Below are 24,089 nucleotides of genomic sequence, written 5' to 3'. Positions count from 1 at the left end.
GTGTGTGTGTGTGCGTGCGTGCGTGCGTGTGTGTGTCTGTGTGTGTGTGTGTGTGGGTGTGTGTGTGTGAAGAAAGGTCGGCAGAGGAGAGAGTAGTTATCCTCTCTATTTTCTCAGCAGCAGCTTTGTGGTTTGTGTGAGGAACAGATGTTCACAAGTTGATACACTGCCTCATCTCCCCCACTCACTATCTCCTGTGCCAGCACCACCAACTGTCTGAGCTTATGCACACACACGCAAACAGACACGCACACACACACATATGCACGCATGCCGCATGCACAGATGCACACACACACACATGCACACACTTGCAGGGCCGAACACCTCACCTGAAAACATACAGCTACAGTTCAATTTATATCCAATGATTTAATAGGTCCAATATGTTTATCCCTGTGGTTTGAGTTGGCAGTGATGTAAAGCTATATTATGTCTTGCCGAGGTGTGTCTGTTAATTTGTACTTTTAAATTGTCAAAATACCTCTTAAAATTGTTTATCAAAACTTACTACTATCATCACTGTAATGAGTTTTGAGAAAACAAGTGTTCCTAATGTAATTGTAGGTAACTGACTCTCATGGATGTATAGGGCAGTATTCAGCTGTAAACTGAGACTGTATTGTCAGTTTCCCTCAGTGAACAGGCTGACAATGTGAACCTTGAGTCAACACTTGATTTAATCAGGTGTCACTTCCTAATTTGACAGTTTGTGCATCTGTTGCTCGTCCAACAAGACACACAAACAGAACATTAATACAGTATGTAATATGAAAAATCAGACATCTTGACTATATACCAAAGTTTTTCTTCTTAACTGTTTCTCGTTTCTCTGTGCTTTGTCAAGGGTGACTTATGAGTATGAGTGTTTACGTGTGGGGGAAAAAACTCACTGCTCAGCTCAACGATTCAAGGAAAGAAAACTTTATTGACACTTCTAATACCCAAAGGCAACTCATAGTACTTCTGTCCATCTGTCCGTTTACCGTACCGCTTCTCCTCACTAGGGTCGCAGTGGTGCTGGAGCCTATCCCAGCTGACTCGGGGCGAGATGTACTTGAAAGATAAATGGGCAAAAAACATAAACAAGCTGGACAAATTTGGGGTCGGTAACATGGATTTGAGCTGGTTTTAGTTCATCTCGCTTGTTTTACATTTGACTTCAATGTTACAAGAGACAAAACTCTGGGACGCAATTATCTCGAATGTGGTTATCATACCTGTAGTGCTCTGCACAGTTGATACTGAGTGAGGAGATCTGATAAGGATCTTGGACCGAAGCCATTCAGTGATTTATGGACAAGTCAATAATTCTGAAGTTGAGTCTCTGGGAAAGGCAAAGGTGTTGTCTGCTGACGAATATAGAATACCTTTACAATGGTCCATTCTGAGAGAATTTTCCCCTGCTACTCTCCAGATTTTCTCCTGACAAATATCAGCATATGGTGGTTACATATACAGTCCATTAAAAAATGTAAAACTGTTTAACACACAAATCAAGATTTCACTAACACGTTGCAAAAGGTTTTACAACACTACTTCTTTAGAAACACACCCACATTGATTTGCATGTAACCATAAATAAATTAATAAATGCATTGGCGAGAGATGTGAAATGGTGTAATAACAGGACAATGACGAAAACGAATGGCATGACTCTTGTCTATGGTGCCAAAGTCAATAGGGTCAGTCGGCCTTCAAAAAAGGGAGTTATAAAATATGAGGTTAGACTCGATCCTTTGAAACGTTTCTCGAAATTAAACAAAAGGAATTTCCGAGGCAGTGAAAATCAAGGATTGATTACCGTAGTTTATCCACGGGGACTAACTGTGAGGAGGCTTTATTATTCCATGAGTTAATGAGCTGAGTCAAGAATAATGTCAACTGTAAAAATGGGTTATAAATACTTTCTTTGAAGAGATCAGAATAAATAGTGCTTTATTTTCCACCATTTATGCTTTGTTTCTATACACATTCATCAGCGCTTTTTGTTTTGCCATGCAGATGACCCTCTATTTACTTTGAGTGAGAGGCTTAAATAGTTTGGGTACATTATTATAAAGGAAATACAAATTTAAAAAATAGACTTGCAGATAAACGTCAACATCAACAAAGACTTGAGGTGATTTGAGGTCTTCATTAATGTTAAGTTGTTCTGTTGTCACAAAAGCGAGTTGAAGTGTCATGGTCTGCGTTTTGGTTTGGATTGTGTTTAGTTTTGTTATGTTATGTTGACATGTTATTCATGTCGTGTGCTCATTTAGTTATTGTGTCGACCTGTTGTCGTCAACCTGCCTTGTGTCGACCAATCAGCTCCCCCCAGCCGCTCGTGTCTTGTCCAGGTGTTCCTCGTTGTGTCGTCAATCTTTTTGTATTTAGTTCCCTGGTTTCTTTCAGTTCTCGTCGGTTCATTGTCATTGTCTCTGTCTGTGCCAAGTCTTAGTCACCACTCATGTTTTGTTTCCAGTTTTAGGTTTATTCAAGTTTTTCTTTATTACTTTGGTTATCTGTTGTGGGACTTTGTTTAGTTTGCTTTATCCATGTTCCTTGTTTGCCTTTTTTGGGGGGGAAATTAAATATATTTTTTTGAGACTCCTGCACTCCTGCCTTGCCTCCCTGCTTCCCTGCACTTGGGTCCTCCACGTTTTTGCCTTGCCTTCCTCGCCTTCAAAAACCAATTGTGACACAAAGTTTAAATGAGCTGTTGCATAGTTATCAGAATCAGAATCAGAATCAGAATCATCTTTATTTGCCAAGTATGTCCAAAACACACAAGGAATTTGTCTCCGGTAGTTGGAGCCGCTCTAGTACAACAGACAGTCAATTTACAGAACACTTTGGAGACATAAAGACATTGACAAAAAACAACAACAAACAACAATTGTGCAAAAAGATGCAGAGTCCTCAGTTCGAATGGCTAATATCGCAATAGTCCGGTGCAATGACCATTGTGCAAAGGGCACTGAGACTTCAAGGAGTGTATGCGGTTTAAAGTGACGAGTACTGCGATAATCTGGGACAATGGTTGTGCAAATGTTACAGATACTCCTCAATCAGTGTGCAAATGGAGCAGATGCTACTCTGGCATGAGTGGCCACTATATGCAAATAGTGCAGCACGGCGAGACAACTACAGTGAGTGCACGAGTAATACATAATACAGAAATGTGACAACGAACTCAAGTCAAAAAATTGCCAGCTTGTTGTAATGGAATTGTAAGTTAGCTGTTCAAGAAGTTGATTGCAAGAGGGAAGAAGCTGTTGGAATGTCTACTAGTTCTAGTTTGCATTGATCGGTAGCGCCTACCTGAGGGAAGGAGCTGGAAGAGCTGGTGACCAGGGTGGGGAGGGTCCGAGAGGATTTTGCACGCCCTTGTCTTAGTTCTGGCAGCGTGCAAGTCCTCAAGGGTGGGTAGGGGGGTACCGACAATCCTTTCAGCAGTTTTGATTGTCCGTTGCAGTCGGAGTTTGTCCTTTTTTGTAGCAGCACCAAACCGGACTGTGATGGAAGAACACAGGACTGATTCGATGACCGCTGTGTAGAACTGTCTCAGCAGCTCCGGTGGCAGGCCATGCTTTCTCAGAAGCCGCAGGAAGTACATCCTCTGCTGGGCCTTTTTGAGGACGGAGTTGATGTTGGTTGCCCACTTCAGGTCCTGGGAGATTGTAATTCCCAGGAACTTGAAGGTCTCGACGGTTGACACAAGGCAGCTGGACAGCGTGAGGGGCAGCTGTGGCGAAGGATGCCTCCTGAAGTCCACGATCATCTCTACAGTCTTGAGCGTGTTCAGCTCCAGGTTGTGTCGGCCGCACCACAGCTCCAGCCGCTCCGCTTCCTGTCGATATGCAGACTCGTCACCATCCTTGATGAGGCCGATGACAGTGGTGTCATCTGCAAACTTCAGGAGTTTGACAGTCGGGTTCGCTGAGGTGCAGTCGTTCGTGTAGAGAGAGAAGAGCAGCGGAGAGAGGACACAACCTTGGGGCGCCCCAGTGCTGATGCTGCGTGTGGATGAGGTGGCCTCCCCCAGCCTGACCTGCTGTGTCCTGCCCGTCAGAAAGCTGTAAATCCACTGGCAGATGGCAGGTGAGACGCTGAGCTGGAGAAGCTTGGATGAAAGGAGTTCAGGGATGATGGTGTTGAACGCTGAGCTGAAGTCCACGAACAGGATCCTCGCGTAGGTCCCTGCACTGTCGAGGTGTTCTAGGATGAAGTGCAGTCCCATGTTGACTGCATCATCCGCAGATCTGTTCGCTTGGTAGGCAAACTGCAGGGGGTCCAGCAGGGGACCTGTGACACTCTTGAGGTGGTCCAGCACAAGACGTTCAAAGGACTTCATGACCACAGATGTCAAAGCGACAGGCCTGTAGTCATTCAGACCCGAGATTGCATGTTTCTTGGGGACTGGGATGATGGTGGAGCGTTTGAAGCAGGATGGAACTTCGCACATTTCCAGTGATCTGTTGAAGATCTGAGTGAAGACTGGCGCGAGCTGGTCCGCGCAGACTTTGAGGCAGGATGGAGACACGTGGTCCGGGCCTGCCGCTTTGTTAATCTTTTGTTGTTTGAAGATGCGTCTCACATCCTGTTCATGGATGGTTAACGCAAAGGTCAGAGGTGTGATTGTGGTCGCGGGTGCGGCCGGGTTGGTGTGTGGTGTGAAACTGTCCTTTTCAAATCTGCAGTAGAAGGTATTCAAGTCGTTGGCTAGTGTGCTATTGTTCTCAGCTTGGGGGGATCGTCGCTTGTAATTAGTCAGCGACTGGAATGCATGCCAGACTGATTTAGAGTCGTTTGCGCTAAACTGTTTTTCCAACTTTGCTGTATAGATCCTCTTTGCAATGTTAATTTCTTTGGTCAGCTGGTTTCTAGCTCGATTATACAGGGCCCTGTCCCCGCTCTGATATGCGTCCTCCTTAGCTTGGCGAAGCTGCTTAAGTTTAGCAGTGAACCACGGCTTATTGTTGTTGAATGTGCGAAATGATTTTGTTGGAACACAGACCTCTTCACAGAAACTGATATAGGATGTGACAGTGTCCGTATATTCATCCAGGCTGCCAGCTGAATTTTCAAAGACACTCCAGTCTGTGCAGTCTAAGCAGCTTTGAAGTTCCGTCTTGGCTTCATTTGTCCACTTTTTGACTGTTTTCACTGTAGGCTTCGCACATTTAAGTTCTTGCCTGTACGTCGGTATTAAGTGAATTAAGCAGTGATCAGACGAGCCCAAGGCTGCACGAGGTATAGCACGGTATGCGTTTTTTACCGTGGTGTAGCAGTGGTCTAAAGTATTATTTTCCCTGGTAGGACAGTCGATGTGCTGCTTGTATTTAGGGAGTTCGTGGTTGAGTTTAGCTTTGTTATAACGTTCATTCTGTTTGATTGTATTTAATTTTTTTTTAATATTGTGAACTTGCATTTTATTTCATACAGTGATTCTTTGGCGTACCACGAGAGATAGCCCGTGTATAACTCGTGGTACTTATAGCACACTTTGAGAATCTCTGGTGTACGGTAAACTAAAGTTACCCTAGGGATCAATAAAATAAGCAATAAAAACCTCAACTCCCCTGAAGTTATACATTTCTGAATCAGACAAAACATTTGTCGACAATATGTCACAAAAATTGCACGAAACCTTAGCGTTACAAATAAATTGCCATCACAGATGACATCACGTATATCAGCTTATTGCCTGAGACCTCACAAGACCTCAGTTCATCATTCATCAACTAGAACAATATACACCTGAAAATGACGTTGAAAACAAACGTCGAAAGGTGAAAGTATTTTAGAGAACATTTTGTTTCATTTTTGGAGTATCCTTTTTCAGTTTGCAATTAACCTTGGCTATTGACTTCTTATATTTGTACTACAATTACAAATGTTCAAAACTGAGATGTCTGAGGTGCAACTGCCATGTGACTTTTACATAATGGCTTCTCATTTTTATTCAATTATTTTATGTTTTCCGGCACGGTGGGCGACTGGTTAGAGCGTCTGCCTCTCAGTTCTGAGGACCGGGGTTCAATCCCCGGCCCTACCTGTGTGGAGTTTGCATGTTCTCCCCGTGCCTGTGTGGGTTTTCTCCAGGCACTCCGGTTTCCCCCTGCATCCCAAAAACATGCGCGGTAGGTTCATTGAAGACTCTAAATTGCTCGTACGTGTGAATGTGAGTGCGAATGGTTGTTTGTTTATATGTGCCCTGCGATTGGCTGGCAAACAGTTCAGGGAGTAGCCCGCTTCCTGCCCGATGATAGCTGGGATAGGCTCCAGCACTCCCGCGACCCTTGTGAGTATTATTTTATGTTTTACTTTTAACAGTACAACTGTTTTGACCCTGAAATGTTTTTTTCCCCTGGTTTCTGGTGGGTACTGCTTACCTAGGGCTCTACAGTATTTTCGTAGACTGCACAGTGTGCGCCGGAGTGCATCTTGATTTTTGTGCAATCGCAAGGCTCCCTGGCATGTTTGCCAATTTGGCAGACCGGGCTGAGTCAAGATGGGCGCCCCAATGCAACGAGGATGTGTCCTCTGACATGTCGGACATACAGGTCTTTCATTCATAAATATGTCAACAGCAGGTATCAAACCCACTGAAGCATAGTAGAAATCAATTCATTGACATATTTAAGTCGCCCTCGGTTATCACCAGGTCGTACTTTATTTAATCAGATTGCCTGTTGTCACATCGGCCAAGAGCAGTGACAATGCTCCAGTCATGCACAGATGACTGAATCCTCTTCCGCATATACAGACGTTTTCATATGAGACTATTGCAGAGCTCTTAAAGGGGATGAAAGAACCCGCTTCGATTGGACAGGCTTAAAGTCGGCTGTGGTGACCCCACACCAGCGCAGATGTCCCATTTTTAAATGCGCAATGGTTACGGTGGTACACAAAATTATCTAAACCAGGTCTAGCCTGCCTCCTCGCAGAGTTACGCCAAACTCAGTGCTGGTTTTGATTTGGTCAGATTTGTTTCTAAACCTTTCACACTTTGTTGTTCGGAACATTCATTAATTATAGCTTAGATTTAGAGAGATGTATGGCACATGTATAGATAAGTATGGATTAAAGAAATAATCTTTCATCCATGAAGTTGTGAACCAACCTGTTCCCCTCCAGAGATTTACAGTAGGAGCTCGTAATACATATTGAAAAGCAATTGCCAATTACTAATCAAATCAAGGACAAATCAGTGCGATTAAGGTATCCTTAATTAAGAACACTATTTCTGGAGCCGGAGAAAAGACAGCTTCTTGTTTTTGTGTGTGTGTGTGTGGGGAGCGGGAGTGGTGGGGGGGGCGGCGGGGGGCTTCACAGTAAACCTTTTTAAAGAACATTTTTCATTACAAACACTCGCAATGAATTTGGAATTCTCCTTTTGTATGGATGATTCAAACAAGCAACACTTTGCTGCTCAATTACAAACAAAATGTCAGGAGGTTTATATGACAGCTATCAAAGAGGATGTAAATGATTCCTGGGGAAATTCTTTGATAGAAACCCAATCCTTCCTGCCTTGTTTTGATCAAGTGGTAGACTTGAAAACCTTTTTTTTTTTTTTTTTTTTCATGTTAAGCTCACCTATGCATTGGTCTCTTTAATGGGTGCTTCATCAGAGTGTGGCATGCTGAAAGTGTATCAGAGCAGAGGATATGGGGAAGTGAGAGCTGCGCAGGAATACAATGCTTCTAACGTTCCTTTTCAGTCGGCTTCAGGGTCTTATCTCCTTTCAACACTCTAGCCTCTGACTGCCATTATAAGAAAGGATTTACAATGTGTGAGCGCTGCAAACTTCTCTTTCTCCCTGCTCTAACACACACACATGCACGCACGCTGAGGGAACTTTCCATTACCATACCTACACAAAGACCGTACTCCAATGTTTGCATATCAGAAAGTGCTCAACCATCCAGGAGATGCTGTCAATACAGAATAGACAGAATAGAATAGAGTCCAGAAGACTGGGGTGTTTGTGGTGTGAGATAGGAAAAGACAAAGCTGTTTTTGCAATTAATGACATCAAAGAGACTTCCACCCTCGGTATTATGTCACACAGTTCATCTCAGAGAGTTGTACGCGTTTCATTGTGCAGTTTATCAGGCCGACCACATGGAGTGCCGGCGCTTAGCCAGTGACCGCTCAACAAAAGGCCAAATTAAGAGGAATGAGAGGCTGTCGGAGAAGCGGGCTGACAGGTTGACTGACGCTGTTCCCGAGGAGAATAGCATCCTGTCCGTCTTGGAGCTGTCATCTTGACAGGAATCCTTTCTTTGGATGCTACCCCCATCTCCAACCTTTCTGTCACTCACTACCACACAGACAAATACGCCTCTTGTCTTTTTGATATCCTGCATCTCATGAGAAAACAAAGTCCAGACAGCAACAAATACAAAATGCATACCAGCAGAAGCACATTTGACCAGAGTTCTGAGAAGGTGAAACATACTGTACAAAGTAAGTTTAATAAACATCTCATCTCCAAGACAACCCTCTTCCATCTTCCTACTCTACACACATCTCCTGGTAGCCATATCACATCTCATACTGGACTACGCATCTTTGTATCGGCACAGGGTTGGTAAACTGCACTGTGATTGTATGTTTCCTTCCTTTGGTGGCACAGAGTAACACCACTGTTTCGGTGTAAGTAAAAAGGTTGGCACCAGACTTCAAGTAGTCAAAAGTGGGCCTGCTTGGTTGAGCGCCATGTGGAGCTGTTGCTTTGCTGAAAGAAGAAGAGAAAAAAAGAGCCGGACCTTCCCAGTGAATGTGCATTATTTAGTCCGAGGTGCTCTTGGCTTGATATGAAAGCGACATTTGTGTTGGTGGCTGGTAAGGCTGGTGAGACTGGAGTTGGGGCAGAGCAGCTGTCTGTGTGTACTTTACAAGCTGCTTCTATTTGTTCTGTAGACACAGGGGGGGTCAGGAGGGTGTCAGCATTGTCTACTGTCCCTCATCGCGACTTTGTGTGTGTGCATGTGTGTTTATGTTTGTGTCTATGTGCGTGTACGTGGGCCTGCGTGCGCGCACGTTTGTGGACAGGTGGATGAGTCTCACTCTTAGAATGAACTTGCTGCACATAATAAACTGCATTTTTTATTTAGTGAGCTGTAGATAGAGTGGAATTAAGTACAATTGTAACCATTTTCAGTATATTAAAAATATAGTGTCCTTGTCTATGGTGGCTATGAATGTCATCATAAAACTATAATCTCTTTGACCATAGGTCACGTCAGCATACATCACCAACAAATCTTTAAACAGTCACAGACAAATGTATTTCTGGTCACAAATGCAAACGCATGTACCTATAATTTTTAGATTATGAAAAAAGTAAAAAAGAAAACATAATAGGTTAAGTAAAAATAACATATAGCCAAATATACATTCAATATATTTATAACAGTCCAGTAATGACAAATTTAGATTTTTATCATGATGAATAATGAATCATGAATATACAACAGCCGGTGCAGTGGACGACTGGTTAGCACATTTGCCTCACAGTTCTGGGGACCAGGGTTCGAATCCGGGCCCCGCCTGTGTGGAGTTTGCATGTTCTCCCCATGCCTGCGTGGGTTTTCTCCGGGCACTCCGGTTTCCTCCCACATCCCCAAAACATGCGTGGTAGGTCGGTTGAGGACTCTAAATTGCCCCTAGGTGTGAATGTGAGTGTGAATGGTTGTTTGTTTCTATGTGCCCTGTGATTGGCTGGCGACCAGTCCAGGGTGTACCCCGCCTCCCGCCCGATGATAGCTGGGATAGGCTCCAGCAGCCCGTGACCCGAGTGAGGATAAGGGGGAAAGGAAATCGATGGATGCATATACAACATGCTGTATGTTTCATCAGTAGTAATTTACATTAAGATACAATGCATTTCGATATTGTGCCCTTTCAACATAAGAATGCAATGGGTAAGAGTTGAGCATTGCTACAGATGTGGGTGGGTTTAAATTGAAGATTAAGCAATAAATTAAAAGAAAAGGCAATAATAAACAGCGTGTAAAGAAAACCAAAACAAAAAATAGATTGTATGATATTACTGGCTGCTAATAAAAGCAGGCAACAAAGACGCCCAATAAAGAGGAGCAATAAAATGGAAAATGGATGTGAGCATAAAAGCTTCCATGGAATAAAGGCGAAGCCGACATTTAATAACTGTCCATCTGATGTACTTACATTTATCTTCACATCAGCCTTAATATGTGATAGAGCACCTGCAAACAAACAAACAAATTAAGACTTACAAAAACGTATGCATTTGGTATATGTTTAAAAAAAACAATCACGCTCAACTCATTCGATATCAGATGGTATTTCCCAATATTTTGTTTGGTAAATAAAGAAAGACGCATGTCTGCAGGATAACATTTTGGCTGGTAACGCTTCCCTTGGCGTCTTGTTGTGGGGAAACAGCGGCCCTCACTGGCAGGAGAGGGAACTGACAAACAATCACCCAGCTCCTGCGGTCACTTTATGATTGGAATAATTAGAAAGGACACAAGGTACAATGGGGTTTAAAATGCATCTGTGTAACAATTAATTTATTTTATTTTTTTTACAGTAATTGTTAGCCCATAAGTTGCATTGGGATTCCTTTATGTCTTGAGAGAGAGAGAGAGAGAGAGAGAGAGAGAGAGAGAGAGAGAGAGAGAGAGCGCTCCAGATGGTCTTTAAACGCAGACAGAAGGCTGCAGAGGGGACAGCAAAGACAGAGCGACAGAGCTCGCGAGAGAGTGGGAGAGAGAGAGCGCGAGAGAGAGAGAGGGAGAGAGAGAGAGAGGCGGAGGAGGCGAGAGAGCCGCGGTCGGGGCGCACAGTGGGCTCGCCAGCTCCATTCATTAGTGAGAACAAAACAAGAGGGGGAAAGCCTGATTTCTGCACTGGAGAAGCACTCCGTGAGCGCACATGCTTGAAAAGTAAACCCGGTGGCCACAAAGCCTTGACAGTCGGCGGAGGTGGAGAAGAAGGTTGCACGCACGCCTTTCTCGCTACAGTGCCAATAACTGCTTTTCAGACAGAAAAACGGGAGGAATTATTCTGATCGGACGTCTTTGGACTTGTGTTCCTGCAAGAGTAAACTAAAGAAGAAGTCACGCGTGGATGAAGGCGCACTCTGCGGAATCAAGGATCCGCATATTAATATTTTTGCAATTTTTACGTGGGATTCACCAGGATTTGAGGGTTTAAGCGTTTGACTTGTTCGTCTGTTACTTGGTTCTTTCTCAAAGTGGACATGACTAAGACCGCGGATTTATAGGGACTGGGCAAGTGATATTTCACATCCTACAAAACCAAAGACTAATTGTGTTTGAGGCTTGCCTGCTTTTATTATTATTCTTTCTAACCTTTTCCGTTACAATAAAGAAATTAAATACCTCGTAAATGATCCAACCCCCCTGAAGCCCAAGAGACAATTTTGAACGGCCAAAGGAAAGTTGAACATATTTTTATATATGTTTCATGGTGGCTGCTTCTGTCTCCCCTTCCTGTCAGTATTTCAACAAAAAGGAACAGTGTCCATTCGATCCATAGTAGCTGTATACTCCCCACCCCCTTCAAAATAATGAGGATTGAGGCGATATAAAATCTATTCTACAAACTGTGGATTACCACCTCTTCACGTATCTCAGTTTGACCTCGACCTTCACTGAGTAAGTTAACCTTTTATTATTGTACAACCACACGGACAGTAAAAATTTCAAACAGTCTAAAACCTCATTGTGAGATGTTTGATTTGGGATTTGGATTTTCCTCCAAACAGGTTGATGGTGTTGTTGGTGTTGCTTTCTTCCTTAGGAAACAAGGCTTATCTTGTTCAGATTGCTCAATTTGTACTTGTTCATCATCAGCGGCATCCAACTTTGTTTCAGTCAGGGAACATTTATTGTGTTTGTGTGTGTGTGTGTGTGTGGGGGGGGGGGGGGGGGGGTTTCCATGTCGACATGATTTCATCCGTAGCCAACTTTTATATCTTATAGTTCTTGGTAGTATCAGATAACGCATGTCAAGATCTTCCAATCTCTGCAAAAAAAAACAAAAAAAAAACAATGTCCACTCTAGTTGTGTCCTGAGTAAAGCTACTGCAGTATGTGAGGCTGTTTTAATATTATATGCTGTCAACATGGTTTACAGTTATTTTGTTGTATTTATGAGCCGTGAACTATGAACATGAACCATGTAGTTTGCATTTATTTCCGGGAATAAAGGTAAGGATGAGAGAGAGCGAGGGAAAGCGAGGGAGAGTGGGAGAGGTCTGTCCTGCACATCAAAGTGGTTGAAACAAAGTGATGACACAAAATCTTTGCTCCGCTTCGCATCGTGTCCACCTTGACTGGATGGCGGTGATGGAGGTGAAAGGGGATAAATTGAGACATTTACTCTGTACTGAACCGTATGGTGCCACATGACAACTTCTCCAACCTTATGTACTATCTTTTGTCCTGTTTTGAGGTATTAGTCTCAAAATTTAATGGAGTAGAAGAGCAGCAGCATCTCTATCACACCGGTGAGGGTGTTCGTCACAGAAATGAAAGATAATATGGCAGCAAATGAAAGTAAATCTGCCATAAAGATGATTTTAAAAGCAGCCAATGGAGGCCCTATGGAGACACTCCCTGTGAGGAAACCTGAAGTTCTACCCCCAGTTGAACGGCCTCACAGCACTACTCTCTCCCACCTCAACAGTGTGTGCAACAGTAAAACACAAAGGCCTTTTTCTCTGCAGGACACACGGCCCCGTATAATTGCCGCTGGTAAATATCATCTGAATAATTGAACAGTCGATAATAGACTCCAACAATGGATGTGAGGTTACAGGCAAGGGTGAAACCGCAGTGCAGACGCCCTGCCTCACCGCACAGGATAAGTCCATCACCAAGCAGGCATCATCTCCGCCTCACTCCTTCCAGAGCTGACCGGCCCACTGGGGCAGATGTCCCCTCTTCATCATTAAGTAGTGCTCTTAAAAGGCATGCCATTCATTATGACCCCAGCGTGAGTGGTTATTCACTGCCCATTTACCACGAGCTTGTGATAAGAGCCTCGTGTGTGTACATCATCATAAGCGAACGTAGGATGAGGTTTTAGGAGAGAGCAATACTGAAGACTGAAAGTTTGTTGGTTTATGTTGTTATCATCTTGTTATTTATTGAAGTTTATCATATCATACTGTCGCGAAGGTGTTTTTCTGCTCTTCTATCATTTTCTGTGTGTCTTCTCGTGTTGGTCATTTGCTGCAGTAAAAAAAAAAAAACCTCATGTTTATTGTATTTGCGCGTGGGCTGTGTGGTAATTATTGTGATTTAAATGCGGGCAGTGCAGGTGAAGCCGCCTGCCTCCTAATTAACGAGTGGAGCAGATGGCCTCAGGTGGGCGTGCGCTACCAACTCACAGCGAGTCAGTCAGGTGGTCAGCACAACAAAGACACCTGGGCCGCCACAAACAAGACAAGCCAAACACATCAGCCTCGTGCGTGTGCACGTGTGTGCGTTTGTGCGGCCTCTTGCCATCTGTCAACTACATTACGATCAGTGTAGTGTCTGACTGAAGGCACAGACCATGTGAAAAGCTGGGGTCTTTTTGAGTGTGCGCCTACTTGACTTGCACAATTTGCAATGTACAGTTACAGTAAATGAGCTTGGTCTGGAAAGCTCGTGTGGTTTGTGATTGTGAACCACCATCACTCCCCTCAGAAATTTGCTTCTGAATGGTTTTGATCACTGCAATGGCTCTGTTAGATAAATGTCTCGTACTTTAAATTTAAAGTAGGCAGGATGGTGAAATAGTGCTGATCATATCTGCCTAACAGTTCTGAGGTTGTGGGTTTAAATCTTGGTTATGGGGATCTTGTGTGGCATTTGCATTTTCTCCTTGTTCTTGCGTTGGTTTCCTCAAAGTACCTCCCACATCCCAAAACACGCATGAACAGTTAATTGAAGACTCTATATGTCTATAGGTTTGAATGCCTTTTTATTTGTATGTTTCCTTGGCGATCAGTCCGGGGAGTACTCCCGGCTCAGGCCTCAGGTTACCCACGAGACTAATGAGGACAATGGAAATATATGGATATTGATGGAAACTCAAAATAATACTTGCTTGATATGCTTAAATTTTGTCTCACACAAATTTTCACACAATCAGGCATTTCTTTGTTGTCGTCTGATGAGCTACATGAAGTAAGAGAATCTTAGATTCCAACACTGAACCCTGATTTTCCCGTGAATGCCAGGCCGGACCTTGCAAGGCAGTTCTGGCACTGCACTGAGTGACTTAAATGGAATCCATTCACAGAAATACAGTCATCCCTCGTTTATCGCGGGGGTTAGGTTCTGGATCACCGCCGCAAAAGGTGAAATCCGCAAAGTAACATATTTATGGGATTATTTATTCATTCATTATTTAAATTGAATGAACCTCCCCAGACAATCTTCCCCACACTCCTATTAATCTCTACCATAGTTTTATAAACACTTTATATACTCTTAAACACCTTTTTAACTGTTAAGCATACAATAAATGCACAGGGATAGTCTACACTATGTACATTTAATTCCTTGTCATGTATTTTAATGAATTTTCCTTTCTTTCTTTCTTTCTTTCTTTTTTTAGAGTTTTAATGTTTAAGGCAAGATGTGTCTATTTTACCACAAAAAAAATGCAGCCTACACTCAAAATACAGGAATATGGTGGATTATGCATGATATGAAAATAATAAAAAATCCACAATGCACCGAGTCTGCAATAGGTGAACCGCAATATAGAGCACTGTACATTATTTTTGCCGTGGTTGATTGTGGGAGCTGCACGGATGCTCACAACAGGAGCGTGATGCACTTGAAAACTGCAGACTGATGACGAGCGTGGCAAAGTTTGATTCTTAACAGTCTCAGCGGCTCTAGTCCAAACACATCGTGATTCTGGTTGCCGCTTGCGCCACTCTATCCAAAGTGTGTATGTGCTTCACATGTGTTTGACATTACTGCGACAAGGCTGCCAATCCTCTCTTGGGAGAGGGGGAATGTCAAAGAATAGAGTGGAGAACTTGAAGAGCTTCCCAACATCTGAAGCAATGAGAAACACACTCAGTGGCCGGCCGGCCCGCTGACACCACAGCGTGGGAGCAAAGCTAAGGGCGGAGGCCAAGTAAAACCCCAAATGTGTGTGTGTAAAATATCACTTTTTCTTCTTTTGGCACCATTCCTTATATGCATACATACTTGCTTCGATTCTGAAGAATAACACACAACACTCTGAAACCATTACACAACACTTTTTTACATCCACAGCAATTATAAGACGTCTGATTTTGACTTGCCATGCATGCCGAGAAGGTGAAACCCACCAATTACCATGCAGACATTCATGGAGGAAAATATCTCTTAATTATTTGTTGGATTGCTGCTTCATTTTCCCAGAATTACCCCCAAGACAAATTGCACCTCCGATCATGCCTTCAAAAAGAAGGCACATTTCTAGCAGACAGAGCCACTTAGCCATAAATACTGTCACATACAGTACACATTGATGTGTGGTATGAATTCAATGCAAACACAGAGGAGAAAAGCATTTCCTCCTCCTCCCTTCCTTGTCTTGTGCCTATTTCACCTCCCGCTTTCCCTCCTCACCTTGTACTTCCTCACATGCCCAGAAACCCCTGACCTTCTTCTAACCCTCTTCTGTGTCCCTGTCGTCTCGCTGCACCAGCCCACCTCCTATCTGCTCCACTTCGTGGGAGCGCATGGCTGGAAGTGTGCTCAGATCAGAGTCAGACACAGGAAGCAGCTGGGCTAATCTACAGTAGCAGTGTTTTAATCAAGCCAGATGAACGGGGCGACAGAGACAATGGGAAGTTCATATCACCAGCAAGTCTCGATATAAGGCAACCCCTTCCTTCTGCCCTACACTGTGGCCTTTATCACAGACAGGGAGTAACCATTACTAAAGTAAAGAACAGGCTGAAATGATTAAGACTTCCACCTGAAAGCAATCTGCTGCAATGGAGGAGCATTACATAGGTTGCGCTCTCTTTATATATGTATATATATAGATATATACATATATATCTATATATATATATATAGATATATATATAAAAGCAGCATTTGTCAAATTAAAAAGCTGTTATCTCCTGGAAACAGATCCTGTGCCACACAGATGGTTCCGTCCGTCTTCAAATGGGAGCTGAGCTGCTGAATGCCGTTCTGTTACCAGTTAGGAGAACGGACCTTAATCTCGGCTCCAGCCTTCCTTCCTCTGCCTCTCTGTCTCTGCTCACACACTCAAATACACGAGCGCACACATACACACACACACACACACACACGCACGCACACAAACTCTACCCTGATCCTTTCACGCAAAATCATTGCCTATATAGCAGTAATTCCAGTGTAAAATTTAGTAAAATTCCAGTTTAGCCTTTGCAGGGGTATCTGTAATGCAGATGATGCGAGGCTACATGTTTTCTTGTCCAAGAGCGATGGTTATCGTGACATTAAGAAGTCACAAGGGATCTCAGTCTGAGTGTAAGGTTTATTTTTGATGGTGTCAAATGCTACCCTCGGCGAGAGATGATCCCATTTGTCATAGGTAAGAAGCGCCTCTCTCTTTTTTAAGTACCGGTATATAAAATAATATAACCTTTAAAAAGCCAAGTCAGTCCACATTTTACATTTAATTGAGTGTGAGTTTTTTTTGTTCCTTACATTTGAGTCTAGTTCTCCCAGTGCTTGTGTTGGTTTTCTCTGGGTACTTCAGCTTCCTCCCGCATTCCAAAAACATGCATATTAGGTTCATCTAAATTCTTTATTGCCCAAAGAAGCGAATGTGAGTGTGAACAGCAACAAGTATGTAGTATTTGTCTGAGAGAAAAGAGGACTTATCAAAGACTATGCACCCCACTTACAAAGAAATCATGGTATTGTACATCATTTAGTTTTCATGTAAAACATTTGTTATAAATTTCTGAGAAAAGTGGTATTTTCTTCAATGAAAGCCTCAGTCGCCTTTTTGTTTAAAACATTTTAGGGAGACATTATTGATACAAAATTTGCCCTATCTTTACATTGAACAGCCAGTTTGAACAGCCAATTTACACAAGCCGCCACTGAGATCCATTACAAGAACATAATTTTTTTTTAACCTTTACAAAAAAAATAATGCCGAATGGATTTAAGTCGATTATGCAGATGTACCTCATGGAGTTAACTTGGTGAGGTAAAGCGCACAAAATTTCTTCCTTTGGTGGCATTGGATGCCATTCCTCACTCTCACCGTAACCCGCTCATCAGCCATATGATAAACAATAATCATTATCGACGCTCTTTGTTTGCATGGAGCTGTCCTGCAGTCAGTGAGTGTCCCAGAGGCATATTGTTGTTATTTATTTTGCCTCGTGTCTCGGCTGTTGGAGAAAATGTCAGAGCTTCTCTAGAACCTGTCAAATGAACACCCCCCCCCCCCGCCCCACCCCCGGCCCACCAACTACCACATTCTGCCTCCCTGGGGTTCCAGGCATGTTTAAAGAAGTGGGTAGTGGACGGAAGGTGTAATGCAGAACACCTTGCATTTGCCTGGCTTACATCAGGACCTATTGTTACTGTGTCTGTGGGACAAACAAAGTGGTGTGAGAGCGCTGGCAGACAGTGAGCAGCTCAGGGTATACAGACCGTTTTGTTCGCACTCACAGCTCCATAGTGACACAGAAGACATTTAACACTGACCCAAATGAAGTAGATGACATGAAGCAGGAGGATGACTAATGAGCTGTTGGTTCGCCCATCTTAACAGTGAGTGACAGCTCAATGTCATGACAAACTTATGCGAGTTGTCGTGGTCCATGAAGCTGGCAAACAGTGCGATACCATAACCTGTGTGCACAGTGAAGGCACATATACGCATTTGTTATACTTCATAAATCAGCAGGCGGCCGTTATAACATCAGATCAAACAGTGGAACGCTCTGGTGCAGCTGGTTGGAAAGAAAAGGAACAGGAGAGAGGGATCGAGCGAGAGCAAGACGGGGAGAGCGGGTAGGACAGCAGCTGTCAGGCCTCCATCGCACACCTGTCACACAGGAAGTGAGCACCGGCCACTGTTTCCTGGATACACCTACTCAAACAATGCTCCTGGAAGAAGTGGAGGGAGAACATCTGCTCAATGTGAGGGAAAGACGGACAGGCAACAAGCTCCATGCACTAAAATATCAATGGATGTACATTCAGGGGAGAATGAACTCTGTGAAAATCATACAGCAAGCGTTTCTCGTTTTAGTTGCAGTGTGGTCTTGCGTCTGTGTGTGTGTGTGTGTGTGTGTGTGTGTGTTGGGGAGGGGGTTAAAAGGATGTTTGTGTTATAGCGGAGCTCTATGACAGACAGGTCACTCTGTGGAGACTCCAGCCAAACTCTCCCACAAATACAATAAGCTCATATGCCCTGAACTTATTCCCACGCCAGCTTCTTTCCCCCACTCTTACAACCACACACCCTCTTGTGACCAACATGAACTGATCCAGATACAGTACATAAAAGTGCATAACTCTTTGTAAGCGGCCTTCAGCTTCTCCTGATAGTTAGTTCTCCCTACTCAACTTTACAGCCCCAACCTTTGCCTCACTCATCTAGTCAGGTAGTGATGCAAGTTGCACATCTTCTCTGTACAGTGCAGTTTGCAAGGCATTTTCCACTTGTTTAACTCTGTTGGTAAACAAGAAACAAACATCCGCATTGTCATAATTGTCAAGATGGGTCCTCACGAGACCTTGTTGCCCTATTCCCAGGCTTCCCTTGTATACAATTAACAGTGTAATTAAAAGCTTGATGAGCTAACTGGGGCTGGGCCAAGCTGCATATAGCTGATGGAAGTTATTTTTGTTGGAGCAGTCGTTTAGATAGACGACCCGCAATATGTTTTTTGGTTGCTGAATAGCTTATTGGTTGTTTATTCAATCAGGTTTGATTACGTAATTCCCGAAGTCCATTTCATTTTTTTAATCCTGGTTTTTATGGTGAATTTTCTTTTTCATGACTGCTAAACTGTTTGTGTCAACATTCTTATAAAAGTAATTATGCATCAAAAAGGCCAAATGATCAACCTACCGGTAATTGTGTCTCTATTTTGATTGGATTCAGTCAGTCCAAAAATAATAATAATTATGGCTTTTTTGGGATCAAATGAGCTTCCACTTTTCTCAGCCGAAATGCTTTAATTTCTGAAACATTGGATGCCAGAAAGGTTTCAGTGCATGCTATAACACACTTTTGGTGAATTGACACCAAAAGTGTTATAGCATGCACTTAGCAATCAATCAAATTAAGCTGTCATTGCAGCCGTTGGGGCAAGTTTGCATGGTGTTTGAGAATTTCGTTCTGATATGCTGTAATGTTGGTGGCATTGTGACCGAGTCGTTAGCACATCCAGCTCTGAGGTCGTGGGTTCAAATCCAGACTCAGGTCTTCCAGTGTGGAGTTTTCATGTTCTCCCCATGCTTGTGTGGGTTTTCTTCAAGTACTCTGGCTTCCTCCAACTTTTTAAAAACATAGATGCTAGGTTAATTTAACACACTAAAATTTTACTTTACTGAATGTTTGTTAGTTTATATGTGCTCTGCGATTGGCTGGTGACCAGTTGAGGGCGTACCCTGCCTCTTGGCCAAACCCGCATTCTATGTGGGTTTAAAAACTTGAAAATATAACTGCTTTAATCAATATCAACCCTATGTATACAGTAATCCCTCATTTATTGCCGGACCACGAAGTAGTGTGTAAATATTTTGGGGATTCTTCCCCACAGTCCTATAAACCTCTACTATACTCTTACAGAACACTCTCTGTTATGACTGGGCAAGCTGGCAAAAAAAAATAAAAAATGATCACAACAAAAATATTTCATATTGTTCGATCTCGATTATTATTATGATTTATATGTATATTAAACTTTTTAAAATAGCCAGTTTTAAAGTATCTGTACTGACAACATTTTATAAACACCTTTTGTTAACAACACTTCTCACAGTCAATATTTAAAACAGTAACGCCAACATGATATTGGCATACTAAGCAAATGAGGGAAATAAAATATAGAGAAATATAAGAACAATTTTCACTCAATAGTGCAACGAATATATAAAACTATAACAACAGTACACTAGCTTGAAGTCCTGAGTATTTTTGGAGGTACATGTGCTAACTGCGCCATCTGGAATAATGATGGCAAATTGGATTGTAAACATTAACATTCTCCAGTTATGATGCTATATACCTTCATAACATTATTATCATCTTTAATAACAATACAGATTAACAAGTTTGAACTTTTACAATGATGACACGATTGATGGATTGGTTGCCGCTAGCAGTGGCTAACTGCCAATGCTACATGGATGTGTCCTGGCAGCAGTGAGTGACAAGCTGTACTGACTGCGCTCACATTTTAATGCTTTCCATATAATCACTTGGGTCATACTTCTTCAAATGAAAAAAACTAAATGTTGAGTGTTTTCTATTTTTTTTGTATTATTATTGATTTCTTTATTTATTAATTTTTTTGAGTGTGCCGACATACCTTACACATCGGCTAGTTAATAGCATTGCTCCCGGTCGCTTTGGAGACGCCGCCACACAACTGGCTTTGCATATTCGTGGAGCAGCCAGCCGCCTCCATCGCCAGTACGGAGCCAGGGCGAAGAGTGGCCGCTGCCTACGCGGCGTGCTCCATGTGACGACGGCTGAGTTGGACCTGGACTTTCGGTTTCGCTATAGGCCGGGCCAGCTGAGGAGACGTGGTTTCTGTTTTCTCCCACAACTGGCAACCGGAAGTGAAGCCGGAAAAGGATGACTGTGATTGGCTGTTGTCACGCACATTCCCTCCGTGTTAGATCGAGGAAACACGCACACAGCTGATAATCGAGATCGATTCATTCACGATCTTCGATCTTGATCATAAAAGCGCCCAGCCCTACTTTCTATACTCTTAAACACCTTTTAAACTCTTAAACAAACAGTAATGCACACTACTACACACTATGTACATTTAATGCCTTTTAATGTGTTTTAATGATTTTTTTTTTCTATTGTTATTCTTTTTTTAACAGTTGCAATGTTTTACGCTAGGATGTGTTTATTTTACCACAAAACAATTCCAGCATACACTCAAAATCCTGTAATATGGTGAATTATGTGCGATATGAATTTGAAAATAAAATTCGCAATGCACTGAATCTGCAAAATGTGAATCACAATACAGGAAGGGAACACAGTATTTTTTTCCATTTGTTTTTTTCTGGTACTGATGTTGGATGGATGTTGTAATGTATTTACTTGACACCTGTGTGTCCACAGTTCTTTCCTTTGTTGGCATTTTGACTCAGGGACAACATTCTCATTTCTGTAACAACTGGGATTTCTAGTGAATCAATACGATCCCTTTGCCAGTCAGTTATACTCAACACACTCGACATCTGTGGGATGTAGATATGGAGTGTGGAGTATGCAAAAGGAAGGAACCAATATGAGACATTGCATAAGGCCAACATCAGTAATAGATGATCTCAGTAATAAATGGAAATATGCAGGATAATGTTTCAAGAATCAGAGAGGTCTAAAGTTGGAAACTTTGTTGTACTATTACAGTCTCTCCGGTTAAGCTCAGGTGTGGAACTCATCTCATGCTATTATCAGCAGTAGTCCTTTGGGTATTTAGAGGAATTATGTCACTCATTTCTGATGGTGCCTGCTAACTGAGGTCATCGGAGAGAGGGAAGGAAGTCTGACCCAATGTTGGGACGTGGCAGCCAGAGGCAAAGCTCCCAGCTGGCAAAATTAGGCTCACAGCTGACAGAACGAGGAAAAGAAGATGAGTGAGAACAGAGGTGATGCTGGGCAGAAACTCCTGTCTCCTCATTTCTGTCTGCCTTTTCTCCCGTCCCAGATGTTCAAGTACAGTCACGTTCTTATATACCTGTGTGTCCGTGCACTCTTACTATCTCCCCTAATTCTCTGCCCCCAGCCTCCCCCCCCCACCCCTGTGGCAGCTGTGCTGGTGATGGCTGTGTGCCCATGGTGCAAGGTGGCTGTGGGGTCCCAGGTGGCCTCATGACAGTTATTGATGTTCAGGTGTTCATCTCCTCTCACACAGAGACCCTGGAGCCACACACAAACACGAACATGCACACAACATTGTGCTTCCATAATTTCAGAAGACATTATATTAACTTAATTTGTATCTTCTTCTAATTGTAAACTAAATGAAAGCTGTCTGTGTCAATATATCTGTTCCCACATCAGAATCCCCATAGCCATACCTGTGCTCTTTGTATGCATACCAGGATACATACTAAATCCCAAGTAGTAAACAGTTATGCAAACCCCATAAGTAGTGCTAATTCATCTTCTTTTGTAGGGGAAAGCATCACAGCCTATGAAAGAGAGCATTGTTGTACACGGATGCAGCACGGAGCATTAGCTGTTTTGGGTGACAACAACATAATATGAACACGATTATGCATACAGTTCAGAACTCCAGATAGATCAACACTTTCTATGATCCAGATATGTGATCAGTTTTTGCATGTGTGCTTGCTGGGAGAACCATGGTTGGTACAACTGGCACTCTAACACACTCCAGATGTGTGTGGCTAGCCAGGGAGTTGTTCTTGGCCCAGCCTACCTTCACTAAATGTCACAAATACCTTCCTTTATTTAGAAATGACTCTGGGTTAGTGGCTGCAGCAAAAAGAAAGAGGTGTAGATGGATGGATCCTTGAGGGGAGGTATTAAACGAAGGGGCGGGGAAGAAGATGAAAGAGCTGAAATAAATGATTAGTACTGTTGTAGGCAGAGGAAGAGGAGGGGGCTAAGAGAAGAAATGGAGAATGACACAAGTAGAGGGAGGACATAAAGAGGAGGAGAGGTGAGGGAGTCAGCTCAATCTAACATCTGGATTTTATTAGCAGCCGTTGGGAAAATCTGAAAAGGAAGTTTTTTTCTCAGCGAGCGCGTCTGCAGCAGTGATGTGCTGCACATAACCACTTCACTGCCGACGAGAGAAGCCAGACCCTCCCCAAGGACAACAGATGGTCGCAAGAACTTCAATACAATTACATCAATAACAGCTTTCACAGATATGAGCGCTGGATGACAAGATCCCTGCAGCTCAGAGAGACAAATACAACTCCTCTACCCTTAACTCTGGATAAATTGTCTTTAATCCACACTCACTTGCAGCCTGTGCGCTAATTTTTTTTGTTGCCAAGGTGCCCATTTAAACAGAAGTTTAAAGAAAACATAATTGCAACTATAATTTGCTGCCCATTTTATATAAAAATATAGAATGGCTATTGTGAGTGCTAGTTAAGGCGAACCCACGAACCTTTGGTAGTTTTCTGTTTGGCTCCTTTGTTCAGTTAGCATTGCATGTCCACCGTCATTTGATTTTGTTTGCAGTTTGAGCATAACTATACTGCCAACATACTGTATGTCATAGGCATTTGTGTGTGTGTGTGTGTGTAAGTGTGTGTGTCTGCGTGTGTGCGTGTGCATCCATGCCACATAGTCTGTCATTAGTCAGGGCTCAAAAGCCTCTGAACTCTAAATCAGCTCAAGATGAAGCAGAGTCCGGATCTGTCTGAAGGGGCCGAATTGGTGCTGACACAAATAAACAAATCTTACCTCACAATGATTAGCCATACCGAGAGAACAAATGTTCTTTCTATAGATGGTTATTTCTCCTCAGGAGATGAGCTTGTGCACTACTGAGCCTCAGCAGTTTATCCTGATGGAAATCAGGCAGATATTATTAGAGTAAGGGGTGCAGAAGGAGCTGTATCTGTGGTCCACGGCCCAAGGCTGCAAACCCCATATTTTCATTCGAAGGCCTGGTGGGGGTCTGTGGGCCAGAGGCTCAGGCTCTGTTTGTGTGGACTCCTCAGCGGCTTCATAGGGAACAGATGTGGGAAGGCAGGCGGCTGGGCAGCCAGCCAGAGCAGCTGGGAGAAATTAAAAACAACAGCATTCCTGGAGACTGGGCGAATTACAGTGGGAAGGAGGGAGGGAGAGTTTAAGTGACAGACTGAGAGAGAGTTTTA

General features: G+C 43.1%; 1 protein-coding gene across 5 annotated transcripts in view; it reads left to right on the top strand.

Moving 5' to 3' along the window:
• The window catches only part of cbfa2t3 (CBFA2/RUNX1 partner transcriptional co-repressor 3), a 51,782-nt gene that overhangs the window by 3,981 nt on the left and 23,712 nt on the right, over nt 1–24,089 (top strand). Inside the window, exon 1 of one of the 5 annotated variants that reach the window (XM_061764209.1) lies at nt 10,699–11,660. The exons of the other annotated variants lie outside the window; for them this stretch is intronic. The gene's annotated coding sequence lies outside the window, so the exon portion shown is untranslated. Of the gene's footprint in view, nt 1–10,698; nt 11,661–24,089 lie in introns of those variants that run through there. 5 annotated transcript variants of the gene reach the window in all.

This window comes from Phyllopteryx taeniolatus, chromosome 2 (assembly GCF_024500385.1).
Source record: "Phyllopteryx taeniolatus isolate TA_2022b chromosome 2, UOR_Ptae_1.2, whole genome shotgun sequence".
Taxonomy (NCBI): Eukaryota; Metazoa; Chordata; class Actinopteri; order Syngnathiformes; family Syngnathidae; genus Phyllopteryx; species Phyllopteryx taeniolatus.
Note: the sequence above shows the minus strand (reverse complement) of the source record. Positions and strands in the feature narration are given on the sequence as shown.